Below are 13111 nucleotides of genomic sequence, written 5' to 3'. Positions count from 1 at the left end.
ATATGAGTGTTTATTCCTACCATATTACGCATGCTGTAAAATACAACAAGGGGCCAACCAAGTGAGTTGGCCATGCAGTTAGGGTTGTGCAGCTGATTGCTTGCATTCAGGAGATAGTGGGTTCCAACCCCAAAGTTGGCAGCCCTGAAGATGGTTTTCCATTGTTTCCCATTTTCACACCAAGCAAATGCTGCGGCTGTAATTTAATGTTTTTTTGCTAGTGGCTTTACGTCGCACCGACACAGATAGGTCTTATGGTGACGATGGGATAGGAAAGGCCTAGGAGTTGGAAGGAAGCGGCTGTGGTCTTAATTAAGGTACAGCCCCAGCATTTGCCTGGTGTGAAAATGGGAAACCACAGAAGACCATCTTCAGGACTGCCGACAGTGAAATTTGAACCCACAATCTCCTGGATGCAAGCTCACAGCCACGCGCCTCTAACCGCATGGCCAACTCGCCTAGTGTACTTTAATTAAGGCCACAGCTGCTTCCTTCCCACTCCCAGGCCTTTCCTATCCCATTGTCGCTATAAGACCTATCTGAGTCGGTGCGATGGAAAGCAAGTAGTACAAAAAAACCAAGGGGCCATCTACTAGATTTCCTTGCCACGTCATATGCGCAGCTCCACAGTATCGACACCACATTTAGTAGAATCATAGAACATTATTTCACATTTCTTATCTCTTGATGTATCAATTTTGACACCATCATGCATAGTAGAAATTAACAACACATTCCTTCTTTTTGTAGTCTCCCCATTCTCATTTCATAGCATCTATCAGTCATTAATACATCACTCTGGGAGTAGCGACCCCATCGTACTAATAGCTTATATATGATTCATTCGTTACATCCCTGACTGGGTCAATGACTGGAAAAATGGTTGAACAGGAGTGCACTTTTCTTGGAAACCAAATTTACTGCAATATGGCTCTCACGATTGTTTCTACGAAACAAACAGTCATTTCTCTTTTGTTCTTTTCTGATTGACCCCACTAGTGTAAGATTATTTCTCACCCAGTCATTAGTGAGCTGTAAGCTCATGAACCAACTGTCAGTTTTCACATTCTTCCCTGTACCAGAATCTCTGGAGATAAGCCGCTGCAAGTAAAGCAGCCTGCAGACCTCTAGCATTCCCTGGCGTCCTGTTAAAATGTGACAAAAAGTAAGATTATTGAGCAGTCTCATCCGATGAAAACTTTCTTGATTTTCACCTAATGTGACAGCCCTGTAGCTAGACATGATGCAAGCTGTATTGGAGAAAATAGCAAACTGATCTTTTTCGTAGCCGGCCATTAGCAACACAGAAAATGGTCGCACTTCCCAGACTTACAGTCTCCGTTTTATCAACCAATCATTCAATCAATCAATATCTGCATTTAGGGCTCTCATCCAGGTGGCAGATTCCCCACTAATAATTGTATACCTAGTCCTTTCTTATAGGATTTCAAACAACTTGGAAATTTATCAACCATTTTCCTTGATAAACTATTCCAATCCCTAATTACTCTTCCTATATATAGGGGTTCTGCTTGAATGGGTAATATCAAAATGAATATCTTGAGAAGTAATAGAGATAATTATTGGCAGTTTGTTTCTGCAAATAGATAAGCTCAAAATGTGTTTTATCACACTGAATACACCTTGGTACCTGCACCATTGATGGCGCGACACATGGCGAATGTGTATTGTACCTCTCTCCAGGGCTTTTGTAGCATTGCAGATGTAACATTTGTGATAGCTACTCGAATGTTGCATGTAAACGATAAAGCTGAATTTAACGCATGAATTTTCAATTAAGTAAACATCCCAACAAACATCTGGTCTATGAGATGAGTGTCTCTTGTGTCTCGTCATTGAAGGTTGCGAAGTTCAGATGGCTGCACAGCACAGCACAGCACAGCACAGCACAGCACAGCACAGCACAGCACAGCACAGCACATGTCCCGCTGGTTGTATTTTATGCTCATACATCGTTCTTGGATTGAGTATCTACTGCGACCAAGTGACGATGTTCCCGCGTACATTTCAATCAAGAAACGGCCTGGACGCCTTCAGGAAACTCGCAATTTGCTTTTGATGACAGTCTACATCACCACGTGTCGCACCACTAATGATTCTAATATCAAGGTGTATTAGGTATGTGAAGAAACATTTTGAGTTTCTCTACTTGTAGAACCAAACCTCCAATGATTTTCGCTATTACCTCTCAAGATATTAATTTTAATTTTATTATACATTCAAGCCGGACACACTATATATTTATTTTTTTCCCAATTTCCTTTATGTCACATTTGCCTGGTGTGAAAATGGGAAACCATTGAAAACCATTTGTCCTCTTGCATTCCAATTTTATCTTCATATTATGATCTTTCCCACATTTAAAAGCTCCACTCAAGCTTATTTATGTACTAATGTCAGTCCATGCCATCTCTCCACTGACAGCTCGGAACATACTGCTAACTCGAGCAGCTCATCTTACTCTCAAGTCTTCCCAGCCCAAAGTTAGTAATCTCTTTCATAACACTACTCCTTTGTCAGAAATCAACCAATACAAATAGTGCTCTTTCCTTTGGATCTTTTTAGGTTCTCATCTCAAGTATTCCTAGGATGAGCACCATACAATGGAACCATATGCCAATAGAGGTCTTACCAGAGACTTACCCTCTCCTTTAAATCCTTACCACAATCCCTAAATAACCTCAGAACCTTGTGAAGAGATTCACTATATTTACTCACGTATTAGACCCCTTTTTCCCCTTGCCCCCACATTAACAACCAAACAAAGTAAAGGGGGTCAAACATGCAATAACCTCAAATTTTGTGCAGTGAACACGTGATTTCTAGGCTATAAAGAGCTATAAATTGTATATGTAAACATTCCATACTGTTCTATACCTATGAATGTATTTGAGTTATACTGGCTATTTTCATTGGAAGGCAGTATTTCTAAATACAAAAAGTCAATAAATGGTGAACACCACTTTTAGGCCTACATATAAAGTAAATATAATCTGTTTTAGTTACTCATATCATGCCATTCAATTCATCTCATTAATTCCTGTGATAAGGTCAACGTCAGGAAGTGCATACGGTCATAAAAACTTGCTACGAAGATTCGTCTCGCTTCATACTCAACCCCGTAAAGAAAAGGGATAAGAGTATCGTATTATCATATTATGCAATATTGATACAAAACTCAATGACCAGTCATTTGCCTCTTTCAGTTGAGCAGTAGGCCTATCACACAGTAAACCTGATCACTGCTTCCATTTTAATTGTCTTGCGCTGCTAACTTCCCTGCTACCGGCGTGTCATCATTCCAAGTGACGTCATCTTCACTACCATTTCGTCAGCCATGCACTGCAATTGAGACCGAGAGCATTCGAGGTCCCGTCTTTTTGAACCTTTTAAAAAATAGTTTTGTTCCCTACTATAGAGTCCAAACTGTGTGGAGCTATTCCCAAATGGTTTCTGGAGATGGTCTCTGATATTCCCAGCTGGTGTATGTGTAACAGAAAACACTTCTTCTGCATAAAGCCGTGTTGTTGAAAGTGTGCCAAACCACCAGCTGATAACTAACATATGTTACGAGTTGTATTTCCGAATGTAATACACAGTGACTGGAAGCATTCTTTTGATAACTGTGGCTGTTGAAAGCCAGACCCGTATTTTTAAATATATTTCATGCTTGTTCTCTACATTTATCACATCAGGATTTACCTAAACCACTGTAAATGAGATAAGAGAGACCACAATCTTTAGGTTAGGTATGGTATCGCCCGGATAGTGCCAAAAATTCCACGACGGAAAGAATAAAAATAAATAACAGGAAAGTTTGCCGAATTTATGGACATGTACAGGTGTGGCGGTAATGTGTTTCGTTATCATAATGTTTAATTTTGTACATTCGTTGTCTCCCATTTTTTATTAACGCATACCCTAGTATGTTTCGTTTGGCATCACCGAAAATAGTTGAAAGTAAGTGGGGACATAAAAAAATCAATATTATTTTTTGTTAGATATGTTGGCAAGTAAAACAATTCTGACTGGATTGTTTCTATCAAGTTTTAAACCTACTTCTCTCCCAAAAATACCATATTTTCCCGAGTTACGAGAGATTAAACGATCGCTTTGTTAATGTTTCGCTTGCCTATATTAATAGGCCTAGCAACAACCGTGAATATTTCTTAACTAAAGAAAATTCGTCCCGAGGTGGTTCAGCTCTTTCTTAGACAGGCCCCCAGTGGAAGGGAGTTGCATGTACCATTTTTACCGCAAATCAACCTTCCTGCCATTCGTAAATCTCTGGCAATACGATACCGGGAATCGAACTCAGGCTCCCGAGAACGGCAGCTAATTGTGCTAACCATTATGCGGGTGGACATTCCAGGCCTGCGCTATGGAAACACAGATGTACCGCTTGACTTCACCGTGTATTTTCATTGCGTGGGTCGTACGGAGGAAAACTATTCACATATTTGTGTGATGTCATCAGCTGCATAAGGCTTGTAGCCACTTTGAAGCAGAATCGTTGTTCTTCTCTGACTAATTACGTTGGGGGTCTTCTATGCGAGATTTCTTTTTTTGATTTTCTTAACCTCGAAAAGCCAAGCGGGGCCTAATATACTAGGGGGTCTAATACACAAGTAAATATGGTATTTATAACCTCATTAATGTGATTACCCCAATGACGATCTTTCCTCATATTAATAGCAAGGTACTTACATTCATCCCCAAGAGGTACTTCACTCCATCAACACAGCAATTAAAAATGAGAGGCCTTTTCCTCTTGATGAAACTTACAACCTGACTTTTCACCCCATTTACCATCACACTGTTGTCTGCTGTTCATCTTCTATATACACTGGAGGAAAATAAAAACCAACACCAAGAAAAAGTTGTATTAGGTAAACAAAATTCAGAAGCATGTTTGCATATCTGAAGGATGACACCTACTCAAATCTGAGCATTAGTAGATGGTTGAGTGGTACTAGTAGCACCACTATGACCTTAAAAAGCAAGTTTGCACACACTGTACAATATGTTAGTCATCGTCTGGTGTTGATGTGAGGTAGGTAAGAGTCTTTTTTTTTTTTTTTCTCTATTTGTTTTACGCCGCACTGACACAGATAGGTCTTATGGTGATGAAGGGATAGGAAAGGCCTAGGAATGGGAAGGAAGCGGCTGTGGCCTTAATCAAGGTACAGTCCCAGCATTTACCTGGTGTAAAAATGAGAAACCACAGAAAACCATTTTTCAGGGCTGCCGACAGTGGGGTTCGAACCCACTATCTCCCAGATGCAAGCTCTCAGCCACGCGTCCCTAACCACACGACCAACTCGCCCTGTAGGTATGAGTCAAACAGACCTTTACGGAGATGGAGGCAGTGTCAGCAGCTTTCAGAGTTGTCAGGGACGTATCCACAGTGCATCAGTATTGGCAACAATGATCGTGGGAAAGCACTGCCTCAAGAAGACCACAGTCCAGCCGCATATGGGCCACAAGGGAGAGGGAAGACCGCCATATTCCCTGCATTGATGTGGTGGATCGTACTCCACCTGTAGCACCAATTAGAGCTTCAGTTGGCACCAGAATGACACAGCAACCTGTAAGAAATCAATCACTCGAGGGACAGCTTGGAGCCAGACGTTCTGTAGCGTTCATGATACTAACTCCGAATCACTGCCACCTGTGACTTCAGTGGTGTCAAGCCAGACCTCATTGGAGTGCGGAGAGAAGATCTGTTGTGTTCTTACATGAGAGCCGTTTCTGTCTTGCTGCCAGTGATGGCCGTAGTTTGGTAAGAAAGAGGTCAGCTGAGAGCTTGGAACCAAGCTGTATGCAGCATTGACAAACTGGACCTACACCAGGAGTTATGGTCTGGAGAGTGATTTCATTTCAGAGCAGGAGCAATCTCCTATTTATCCCATGAAAATTGACACTGGATTTATACGTCAGACTGGTGAATGAACCGGTTGTGCTGCCATTCATTCACAGTATTCAAGGGGGTGTTTTCCAACAGGATAGCCCTCGTACTCATACTGCTGCTGTCACCCAACGTGCTCTACAGCGTGTTGACCAGATGCCTTCGCCTGAGATATCTCCAAACCTTTCGCCCTTTGAACATGTTTGGGACATTACGGTGTCAATAAACTAGGCCATATTTGGTTCCATCTGATGTGTATTGGCTCGAAGCACTTACTGAAAATCCTGTAAAACAGAGTTTGACCAACCTAGTGCACCAGACATAGAAATCCATCCCACAAGATGACATACAGCACTTGTAGGACACAATACATGCATGTTTGCATGCTTGATTCAAAACTATGGCAACCAGAGCAGTTATTAATGTACCACCATGTCGTACCTTCTCACGCAAACTTGATCACGTAACCTGGAAACTTTAGTAAAATAAATATGTTACCTAGGCAACTGCTTAACATAAATTGCATAAATTGCATTCCTCTAAACTAATATCTTCTTGGTGTTGTGATTTATTTTCCACCAGTATATGTAAGAATACTACTAGGGGAGGGCTGTTGGGTCCCAAGCAAGCATAAAGGATCTTTCCTCTATGCTTCTTCAGGTATCATTTCAAATGATTTTCCTACATCTTCTCTCTTTCCTAAACATGCAAATGGTCAACAAAAACTGTCCACCCCCTCCGTCCTAAGTTTACTGGACCAAAATACTTCAACACCACACCACACAGATGTGACACTGCCTCTACAACTGGTAACAGGTAACAGGAAGCAAGCAGTAACTAAGGAAGGTGCAACCTATTCCAAGTTCAAAATCAAATTAGAATAACAATGATAATGTTATTTATTTTTACATCCCACTACCTACTTCTACAGTTTTCGGAGTTGCCAAAGTACCGGAATTTAGTCCCGCAGCAGTTCTTTTACACGCCAGTAAATCTACCAACACAAGGCTGATGTATTGAGCACCTTCAAATACCACCGGAATGACCCAGGATCGAACCAGCCAGGTTGGGGTCAGAAGATCAGCGCCTCAACCATCTGAGCCACTCAGCCCAGAAATCAAATTAGAGAAATTACAAATGTTTGGTGGTATAACAGCATAGAAACTTTCACTGTGATCACCACTGGATGGGTGAACAATCACGCATCTACACTGGGGCACAGTGAGAGCATCCTCCGCTCGCCACAAGTACATAGGTACTGACAGTGTTCCAAATCATACACACCAACAAATAAGTCCGACATCCTGAACTACACCATACTTTTTAAAAAAAAAATTTTTTAATTCAACTTAAATAACCGGGCGAGTTGGCCGTGTGGTTAGGGGCGCGCAGCTGTGAGCTTGCATCCGGGAGATAGTGGGGTAGCTTTGAAAATGGTTTTCTGTGGTTTTCCTTTTTTTTTTCCTTTTTACTAGTTGCTTCACGTCGCACCGACACAGATAGGTCTTATTGCAACGATGGGACGGGAAGGGGCTAGGAGTGGGAAAGAAGCGGCCGTGCCCTTAATTAAGGTACAGCCCCAGCATTTGCCTGGCGTGAAAATGGGAAACCACGGAAAACCATCTTCAGGGCTGCCGACAGTGGGGTTCGAACCTACTATCACCCGAATACTGGACACTGGCCGCAATTAAGCAACTGCAGCTATCAAGCTCGGTTTTCCATTTCCACACCAGGCAAATGTTGGGGCTGTACCTTAATTAAAGCCACACCCATTACCTTCCCACAAGCTCGATAGCTGCAGTCGCTTAAGTGCAGCCAGTATCCAGTAATTGGGAGATAGTGGGTTCAAGCCCCACTGTCGGCAGCCCTGAAAATGGTTTTCCGTGGTTTCCCATTTTCACACCAGGCAAATGCCGGGGCTGTACCTTAATTAAAGCCACGGCTGCTTCCTTCCACTTCCTAGGCCTTTCCTCTCCCATCGTCACCATAAGACCTATCTGTGCCGGTGCGACGTAAAGCAAATAGAAAAAAAACTACCTTCCCATACCTAGGCCTTTCCTATCCCATCAACGCCATAAAACCTATGTGTCAGTGCGGCGTAAAGCAAATTTAAAAAAAATTAACTTACATAGTTGAGCACCTTGAAATCCTACCGGACTGAGAAAGGATCTAACCTGCCAAGTAGGGCTCAGATGGCCAGCGCTCATTCATGTTTCTTGTTTATGTGCATATGTATATAATTTTGATGATGATGATGCTTGTTGTTTAAAGGGGCCTAACATCTAGGTCATCGACCCCTAATGGTACGAAATGGGACAAAATGTAACGACAATTTAAAAGTCCAAAATTCATCCACTGACCAGAATTCAAAATATGATGATGAAGAATAAATGGATGAATATGAATTTAAAATAATCAACTGATCCAACTCACAATACTGAAAATTAAAAGTAATACCAAAATCAATCCACTGACTAGAATTCCTTTTTTTTTTTTTTTTTTTGCTAGTTGCTTTACGTCGCACCGACACAGATAGGTCTTATGGCGACGATGGGACGGGAAAGGGCTAGGAGTTGGAAGGAAGCGGCCGTGGCCTTAATTAAGGTACAACCCCAGCATTTGCTTGGTGTGAAAATGGGAAACCACGGAAAATCATTTTCAGGGCTGCCGACAGTGGGGTTCGAACCTACTATCTCCTGAATACTGGATACTGGCCGCACTTAAGCGACTTCAGCTATCGAGCTCGGTTGACTAGAATTCAAAAAGACGACAATGAACAATGATTATGAACTTAAAACAATCAGTCGATCAGACATGCAATGCCCCACCTTCCCACGACACTATTAATGACCAAAGGACTGCGTCCAAAGTACACACCTGAATCCTGTTGCCTAAAGGGGTAAAAAAATCTAGGTCAACGGCCCCTCATAATGGTACTTATAGCTAGGAGAGTAGAACCGTGGTATTTCTCATGTTTACAATGGCGAAAAATGAAAGTATCCTCCTATTCAATACATCATATATTCCATCATTAGACGGAGTAAACAAGTTCAGACATGTTTCGGCTCGTTTGAGCCATCTTCAGTGAAAAAATTAGGGGGGTTGGAATAATTTACATAATATGAGTTGAAAAAATGCTAAAAAACATAATGAAAGCGCAAATGAAAAAACAAACAAAAGAGAGCCTAGACGGAAACAAAATAGCACAAATATACAATATTTACATCAATATGCAGAGCAAAAAACAACTTATTGCGACAAAATTCAGTGAAACAGGTGTTAATTTGAAATAATAATTGATACTAAAAACTGCGTTAACCTAAGAAACAAGGGAATGAGAAAACAAATGATGCAGATGGAAATGAATAATAGTAGCACATGGTGAGGTTGTGGACCTCATAGTTTACAAATTATTAGTTTATAAAAACGACAAAACAGTTTGAAATCGCTGTCAAAATCCTAGTGGAAACCCATCACATAAAATTGGTCAGGAGGAGAGCAGGAGCAAACATTTTGAGAGAAACCAAGCCTGAATTAACCTGCAGGCGAAAAGCCTGTGATAAGGAGAAAAAACACCTTAAATTTAAGGCTTCAGAAATAGCAGCATTCTTAATATCTTCTCAATCTAGCGGTCCCTTTCTTCATTATTGTTTCATAATGTTGGCTGGTGTTTTGCCTTATTATAGAGGGGTCGGAAGGGCCGCATATAAAAATATGAGAAGCTGTGTTAGGTAGAAGACAGATGCATAGTAAATTGTGGTAATCTAGTGGAAACCGTCAATGAAGTTCTAATCTGTAATGGAAAAAATGAGGTTGTATGAGAAACATGGGTTGATAAGTAAAAAGTGTGGAATGGTTGTGAAGAAAGCTTAAACTTACGGTGTGCAGTAGGTGGTTGTCCTCTCTGGTGGCCTGGCAACTGCACACCTACTGCACACCGTAAGTTTAAGCTTTCTTCACAACCATTCCACACTTTTTACTTATCAACCCATGTTTCTCATACAACCTCATTTTTTCCATTACAGATTAGAACTTCATTGACGGTTTCCACTAGATTACCACAATTTACTATGCATCTGTCTTCTACCTAACACAGCTTCTCATATTTTTATATGCGGCCCTTCCGACCCCTCTATAATAAGGCAAAACACCAGCCAACATTATGAAACAATAATGAAGAAAGGGACCGCTAGATTGAGAAGATATTAAGAATGCTGCTATTTCTGAAGCCTTAAATTTAAGGTGTTTTTTCTCCTTATCACAGGCTTTTCGCCTGCAGGTTAATTCAGGCTTGGTTTCTCTCAAAATGTTTGCTCCCGCTCTCCTCCTGACCAATTTTATGTGATGGGTTTCCACTAGGATTTTGACAGCGATTTCAAACTGTTTTGTCGTTTTTATAAACTAATAATTTGTAAACTATGAGGTCCACAACCTCACCATGTGCTACTATTATTCATTTCCATCTGCATCATTTGTTTTCTCATTCCCTTGTTTCTTAGGTTAACGCAGTTTTTAGTATCAATTATTATTTCAAATTAACACCTGTTTCACTGAATTTTGTCGCAATAAGTTGTTTTTTTCTCTGCATATTGATGTAAATATTGTATATTTGTGCTATTTTGTTTCCGTCTAGGCTCTCTTTTGTTTGTTTTTTCATTTGCGCTTTCATTATGTTTTTTAGCATTTTTTCAACTCATATTATGTAAATTATTCCAACCCCCCTAATTTTTTCACTGAAGATGGCTCAAACGAGCCGAAACATGTCTGAACTTGTTTACTCCGTCTAATGACGGAATATATGATGTATTGAATAGGAGGATACTTTCATTTTTCGCCATTGTAAAGTGAAAACCGTCAATACGGAATGATTCTAATATCTTGTAATGTATTTCTCATGTAGCGGGACTAATCAAAAGTAACGTGGACTCACTGTGTTCCACACATTATGGTACTACTCACAAGTATTGTATGTCGCACAGGTAACGCAGACCTATAGTGTTTCTCACATTACGGCACAACTCGTAGGCAACGCAAACCCATGGTGTTCCTCACATAGGGGTACTAATCACAGGGTCTCGTATTATCCTGTGGTGTTCCTCACATAGGTACACTAATCATAGGGACTTGTACTATCCCATGGTGTTCCTCACATAGTGGGTACTAATCACAGGCAATGCCCAAATCCATGGTGTTTCTCACATAGGCCTAATGGTACTAATCATAGGCAACGTAAGCCCGTGGTATTCTGCATACAGAGGTACTAATCACAGGTACTGAAAACCCATAGTGAACCGCTCTCTGTTGCTACTAATCACAAACTTATTGTGCACCTATTGTGTGTACTACCCGCAAGTAAAGGTGACCCATGTGATGGTACTAACCACAAGTAGTCTCATGCTTCTTAATCAATCACCCTTGGTCACCCCTTGTAGTCGCCTCTTACGGCAGGCAGGGGAAACCGTGGGTTAGTTTTTGTCTGCGTCCCCCACCCACAGGGGGTTCTGTGTTTGGTCCGTGAGTCTTTTTATTTCGCTCAAGTCCTCCGGCAAGTCGGTTAGGACCTTCACCTGGTACACACCATGCGGGAGCATCATCTCTCCCCCTGCTACGCCTCCATAGTAGGTTTGTGGTATATAATTTTAGATATCGGTGTAACTTATAGCCATATGCTAGATAATAATAATACTAACGCAACGAGCTCGACAGCTGCAGTCGCTTAAGTGCGGCCAGTATTCAGGAGTTAGTGGGTTCGAACCCCACTGTCGGCAGCCCTGAGGATGGTTTTCCGTGGTTTCCTATTTTCACACTCGGCAAATGCTGGAGCTGTACCTTAATTAAGGCCACGGCCGCTTCCTTCCCATTCCTAGCCCTTTCCTGTCCCATCGTCCCCATAAGACCTATCTGTGTTGGTGCGACGTAAAGCAACTGTCAAAAAAAAATACTAATGCAAACCCTGAAACAGAAGAGCAGCATACTAATACATCAGGTCCAGTAACCAGTCCAGAAGCAAAAACAGATAACTGAAGTTTCCAGGGCTGTATCACGAACTCCATTCAAAAGACTCTACCTTTTTATGAAAGTAGTTAATACATGTCATGCACAACATAATGATGATCCAGTTTGGACTATTTTGCACTGGTTATAGAAACGACCTTTAAAAAAGTAGACATTTGCATAAATATGGTCCATCTTTTCTAAAGTGATGGAAGCTGCATATATCAAAATCTAAATAAACTGCTACATAAAATGTTATGAACATCTTATATTCTGATCTTATTGAATAAACTTACTTAACCTTTAACGACACAAACTTGACTGCTTCGAAATGATTACATGTACTGATGTATCCGTCACGATTATAACAATGGTCGTTTAAGTTTATAGCAGAATGTAAGCAATCACAAACTATTAATCACTGCTAAATCAGGCACCAGCTACGGCATAATTGTTACCAACAGGTTAGGTATAGCACGCGAACCTTTTCTTGAGCCCTGAACTCCATAGTGCATAATGGGAACTAGGGCTCAAGTAAAAGTTCGCGTACTATAGCTAAACATCAAGGATATTTGAGGATATGATCAGTAGGACAGACATCCACTCGCTGTGTTCTCAGTCTTCGCTATAATGTCAAATGGCAACAATGACGTTGGGGTTATTTCCGTTAATTTAGAACCATTTTTTGCGCTAGAGGTAGCAAATACTGATGTTAGCAAACAAGAACCCCTAGCATTATTAATTCTTATTAAAAAATGTTACAAAATCATTTTACACCATACCGGTACGATCAACATACCTGTTCTTACGCCTTGCAACTATAAACACGCGCTCACAATTGTTTATACTAGGCATCTAGAAATGACACATGAGATGTTTTCAGTTGTTACCAGAATGGCCAACATATAAGATGCAGGGGATTATAATACCTAAACAGAGGTCTTCTGTAGATCGCTCTGTCCCTAAAAGGGTCGTAATTTTCAATAGAGGATCATACAACTTAAAAACTATTCAAGTATTCGCTATAAGTCTCTTTACAGACCCACCGACGAAACAGCTTGGTTCTCAGGAAACTGACTGGTTCGATTCTTAGTTAATAATAAGAGAATTCCGAAAAGTCAAATAAATATGGTTCAGCCCGTACCTATAGGTGGGCCGGCGTAAGGTTGCACATGACAGCTGCGCACA

The 13111-nt window shown here is 41.0% G+C and overlaps 1 protein-coding gene across 2 annotated transcripts in view; it reads right to left on the bottom strand.

The window, feature by feature from the left end:
- Positions 1–12813, bottom strand: part of LOC136863278 (INO80 complex subunit B) — a 127444-nt gene extending 114631 nt beyond the window's left edge. The window contains exon 1 of one of the 2 annotated variants that reach the window (XM_067139663.2): positions 12723–12813. The gene's annotated coding sequence lies outside the window, so the exon portion shown is untranslated. Of the gene's footprint in view, positions 1–12219; positions 12299–12722 lie in introns of those variants that run through there. The other variant, XM_068225893.1, reaches the window with a different exon arrangement.
- Positions 12814–13111: the final 298 nt, after the last annotated feature.

The sequence above is a fragment of the Anabrus simplex genome, chromosome 2 (assembly GCF_040414725.1).
Source record: "Anabrus simplex isolate iqAnaSimp1 chromosome 2, ASM4041472v1, whole genome shotgun sequence".
Lineage (NCBI taxonomy): Eukaryota > Metazoa > Arthropoda > Insecta > Orthoptera > Tettigoniidae > Anabrus > Anabrus simplex.
The sequence above is the reverse complement of the archived record's forward strand: the minus strand, read 5'-3'. Positions and strand labels throughout refer to the sequence as shown.